Here is a 5,581-nt window from a genome sequence, read left to right as displayed (position 1 = left end):
CAGGTCAGAAATGACCCGCACCCCTCCTGATGTCCAAGTGCCACAGCAAATACCTTGGCCGCCTGGAAACTGAAATGAGGTTTCCCATGCCCCATCACCGGTAGGGGCTCTGGCTTTGTGGTTGGCAGTCTCACGGACACAGGGAGGGACTAATGATTCGTTTGTCATGGGTGCTGAGGCTCACAGAGTTGGCCTTAGGTCAGCCTAGAACTTAGGGAGTGACCGGGCAAAGAGGTAGGTGGTGGCGCCTGGGGAACGGGGTGCTGACTGTGCTCCTTGGTGGAGTCTCGGGCCGGCTCTGTAGCTTGATCAGGAAGGAGTCAGGAAGGCAGCTCAAGCAGAAGCAAGGAGAGGAGCTGGAGGAAGCGTGGTGGCTAGGAACTGCCGTGCACATGCACGCGTATGCATACACGCACACACACACACAGAGCCCCTCGTACAGCTATAGAATACTGCGTGGGTCGGCACACACATGCACGCTCACACGCACACACAGAATCCCTCACACAGGTTCAAGGTACTGCGTGGGTTGGTGTATGCACACCAACGCATACACACACACATCTACACACACACATGCATGCACACACATGAAACACTCACATGCCCTCACATGTACTCATATGCACACAATGCACTCACACGCACACATGCGCGTACATTCACAGAGCCTCTCACACAGGTACAGGGCACTGCATGGGTTGGCACACACGCGCACTCATGCACACACACATGCCTTCACATGCACACACACATGCACGCACGTGAACTCACATGCGCACACATGCCCTCTCACACACACAGATGCACACATATGCATTCACACACACACAGAGCCCCTTGCACAGGTATAGGGTGCTGCGTGGATAGGCACACACACACAGTTCCTCCAGCTGCACACCAGCCTTGCACAAGCCCGCCCCCTCAGGCCCAATTGGCCCTAATTGCCACCTCCTCCAGCCCAGGGTGAACAAAGAAGAGGTACAACCAAGTGAGAAGGTGCTCCCGGCCCTGGCCAGCTGGCTCCTTCCTGCTGCCCTCCCAGGTCAGCACAGCCCCACTCCGTGCTCACTGCCAACGTGTGGCTTCCTTCGCCTTCCTCATTTTCCTCACTAACCTTTAAGGGACAGTGGCTAGGGCCCAGAGAAGTCAGAGACTGGGCCTGGGCACATGGGTGCCAGAGTGCTCTGTGTCCTGAGGTAATGGGGTGGGGTGCGACAGGGACTGTGTGGGGTGCCTGGAGAGTCCCTGAGGTAACAGGGTGGGGGGTGATGAGGACTGTGTGGGGTGCTTGGAGATTCTCTGAGGTAACGGGGTAGGGAGGGCGATGGGGATCGTGTGGGGTGCTTGGAGAGTCCCTGAGGCAGGAACAGTGGCATTTCTTTCCCTCTGTCCCAGTGGTCTCTGGAGCCCCATGGACAATCGGGGCAGGCTACCTACGGGACAGGAACACCTGAGGTCAAGGTTCACTACCTGGGCTGCCCTGCGGTTATGTGTCTGAGTCTTTTCAACCTTACGTGGGCTCCTGGGGGCAGATGTGGAATCTTTTGCAGACTGCCTTGAATGCCACTAACGGAGGGCACCACACACCAGGGGGTCAGTTAGAACTGGCCCGAGCTCGGCTGCTAGGGTTCTTTCTCCTCCTTTTTTTTTCCTCTCTCTTATCTCTCTCTCACACACACACACGCACAAAGAAGTATGTTTAAGCTGAGAAAGTATCCCAATAATCACTAACATCTGCACTGGGTTTTATCTTTTCCAGTGTTTTCATCCACATCACATGCTCATCTCTAATTACAACAGTCCTACTCAAAGGAAGGCATTTTTACCGCCATTGGCAGGTAGAAAAACCCAAGGAATGGCCAGTGGGAGAACAGAATGAAAACCAAGTCAATCAGGCATAGAATCAGTTAATAAATATTTATTACATACTACATGTACCAGGACTTCTACCCAGCACTGGGAATATGATGAACAAGAAAGATGCCATCTTTGCCTTCACAGATCTTACAGTCTACTAAAGCAGTCAGACATTTCAACAAGTAATTGCAATAAAGTGTGGGAACTGTAATAAAAGAAAAAAAAAGTTGTCTGGGAACATAGAGCAGGAGGACCCTAAGCTAGCCTAAGGTCACTGGACCCCCTGCAAACAGCCTCACTACTAAAGTGTGATTTTTAAGCTGAGACCAATAAGATGAATACAAATTACAAAGATGGAAGAAGCGAGGGGTGCAGAGAGGTAGAAAGGCCCAGAAGAAAGAGAACATAGTTCTACCCAGGAACTAAAAATAATTTAGCTTGTTGAATCAGAAGGCAAGAGAAGTCTGAGAGGTTGCTAGGAGTCAGCTCATGGAAAGTTTTCCAACAGACAACAGCTTGAGGCACGAGTCACATTTTTCAAAGATCATCTTGGCTACAGCATGAACTATGGCTTGGAGAGGAGCAAGACTGCTTGCAAAGAGAGCAACTAGGGACCTTCCCCTGTAGTGGAGGAGATGATGATGACCCATTCTATAGGCATGGCATTAGGGTTTGGGGTGGAAAGGGCAAATGAAGATTTTTTTGGATGTTATATTGATATGGAACAGTCTTCAACGTATATTGTTAAGTGAGCAAGAACACTTCTTCTTAGATATTGTTGTTGTTAGTTGCTATCAAGTTGGCTCTGACTCATGGTGACCTTACGTATAACAGAATGAAACGTTGTCTGGTCCTGCGCCATCTTCATGATTGTTGGTATGTTTGAATCCATTGTTGTGGCCATTGCGTCAATCTATCTCACTGAGAGATTCCCAAACATGATGTCCTTTTCTAGTGGCTGGTCTTTCCTGATGACGTGACCAAAGAAAGCAAGATGAAGTCTCACCATCCTCTCTTCTAAGGAGCATTCAGGCTGTACTTCCTCCAGGACAGATTTGTTTGTTCTTCTGGCAGTCCACAGTATATTCAACATTCTTCACCAATACTGCCATTTGAATGCATCCATTCTTCTTCTGTCTTCCTTTTTTATTGTCCAGCCTTCACATGTATATGAGGCAATTGAAAACACCATGACTTGGGTCAGGCTCACCTTAGTCATTATGTGTTTTTAAGACAAATTTATACATACATATGCTTGGGTAGCATAGCGTATTTTTGCAAGAATAAACAATGAACCTTATGAATGACTGTCCTTGGAAAGAACACCTGGGTGGCAGGGGCAAGTCAGGAAATCTTACTTTCCCTGTATAGCTGGATGATTTTTGAACTTTGTACCATGTGATGTTACCTAATCAAAACTCATTATTTTTCAGAGGACATGTTTAGGGAATAATAACACTCTTGTCTTGCTGGCATGAGCATTGAGATGAGTAATGAGGTCACTGCCAGGTCTCAGGCAGCTCTGCCTGTCATGCTGCCGCTGGCTGGTTGGGGACCTGGTGGAGGAGCAGGTTTGCTGAGGAAGGAGAGCTATCCCATGGGAAACATTTTAAGGTGTTTTAAGTTTAAGGTGTCTGTAAAATGCCAGGTAGAGCTGTCCAGTAGACAAGCACTCAGGCCACTTCTGCCAGGAAGTCAGGAGACAGATTGGAACTGGAGATGGAACATGGGAGTCTTCAGTACGGGCAGGTCACAGAGCTGTGGAAGGAGCTGGGGCTGCCCAGGTAGGGAAGACAGCAAGGAGCCCTGGTCAGGGCCTCGTGGGCCAAAATGTTGAAGGGACTGATATTGACGAGAAGCAGTGAGGGTGGTCAGTTGAGAAGTAGTGAGGGTGGTCGGTTGAGAAGCAGGAATGGTGGTTGGTTGAGAAGCAGTGAAGGTGGTCAGGGAAACCAGGAGCATGTGGCTCTGGATGTAGTGAGTGGTTGACTACCGTTGGATGCTACAAAGAGGTCAGGCGGGATCAAGGCTGCCCCGTGACTTGGCTGCAGGCGGATCCTTGGCAAGGATGGCATCAGCAGCAGCATGTAGAAGGCAAGGCCAACTCACAATGGGCCAAGAACTCAATGGGAGCTAAGCAGACAATGTGGATTACTGCTAAGAAGTCTGGCCTGAATAGAGAGCAAAACAGAGAGGGCTGAAAGAAGAGGTTGGCTGGAGGGAGGGCATTTGCAGCTGCTTTAGAGATGGAAAAGAACTGAGCATGTTTATTTGCTGCCAATTACAGCTGGTGGAGAGGGAGAGGTTGATGATACACTTGTGAGGAGTTAGAGCTGACAGTGATGGGCACAGGTCTCATGTCAGAGGCAAATAGACACAGAGACAGAGAGAACGGGATGTGGACACGGGGAGTTCATCTTAAACAGGAGTAAAAGTACTTCCATTGTGAAAGGACATAAAGAGGGATCCTGGTGACTGAACACGTTAAACTTCACACCACCTCTGTGTACCAGTGTGTGTGTGTGTGTGTGTGTGTGAGAACAAGTTTGTGCACAAGTGCATATGCAAATGTGTGTGCAAGTGTGCACATGTGAGTATGCATGTGTAAACACAAGTGTGCACACTAATATTTCATGTGAATGTGTGCATGAGTGTGTGCAAGTGTGCCATGTGCATATGTGTGCACATGAGTGTGTGTGCACACCCATGTGCATGTGTGCACACCCATGTGCATGTGTGCACACGTGTGTGTGACCCCCACTCTTGGGCATGAGACTGTGCAGTTGTGTGTCTGGATGAAACTCTCGGTGGTGTCATCAACTCACCCACCTCTTTGCTAGTCCAGGCCACAGTCGTCTTAGAAGCTGGCATGGTCTTGTGGTGAGGGTGATGATACAGACAGAAAAAGACACGAAGGGCTAGGTACCAAGAGGGCAGTCCATGAGACATTGCAGCAGGTGCCCTGGACCGTGGTTCCCAAGCTCCTTCCCAGAGGGGGTGCCCTGCTCTGTCATGCTTTCACCCCACAACTCCTCACAGGGCACATGCAGGTGAGGAGAGGTGGCTGTGGCAGGAGACACACGGGTGACTGGTGTCTGAGGAGCCCCTGGTGATGGAGCAGGAGGGTCCCCATGGAAGAAATGACTGGGCCACTAAAGGCACAAGGGACCATATACTGAAAAACATACCAGGATGCTAACACTTCCAGACACCGATCCTCAGAGAGCAAGGAGAAGGAACAGCTTCTCACAGCTTTTTAGGTGGGATTGGGTCTCTGGGTGGAGAGAGTCCTCCAGGGGAGAAGGAATAAAGAAAGAGCCACGCACTCCAAGCCATGGCTGGCTCTTTCATATTCAGCCCTGTGGAATGAGGCAAACTTCCAGGCGTACCACTCTCTGGTACCCGCATGGGGCAGAAAGAGACATGGCCCGGGAACTAGTCCACCATCCCCACTGCATGTCTGTAGTTGCCTAGTTCAGCTTTGTTCCAAAAGACACCTCCTTATCCCAAGTTGTGGGGGTTCCAAAAGCCCAGAAGCTGGTGGGACCCCGTTCTCCATTGTTCATCTCCAGAAATGCTGATGTGCAGGTGAGATATGACCTCCAGGAACCATGCTCTACACATCCTCCACGACCAACAGGCATGGAAGGTGCTCACCTAGGTAGGTGTCTCCCTCTCTGTCCACCCTCCAGGCCCACTTGGATTCAGGTCAAGAACCTTG

This window comes from Trichechus manatus, unplaced genomic scaffold (assembly GCF_000243295.1).
Source record: "Trichechus manatus latirostris isolate Lorelei unplaced genomic scaffold, TriManLat1.0 scaffold00093, whole genome shotgun sequence".
Lineage (NCBI taxonomy): Eukaryota > Metazoa > Chordata > Mammalia > Sirenia > Trichechidae > Trichechus > Trichechus manatus.
This window is presented reverse-complemented; position numbering follows the sequence as displayed.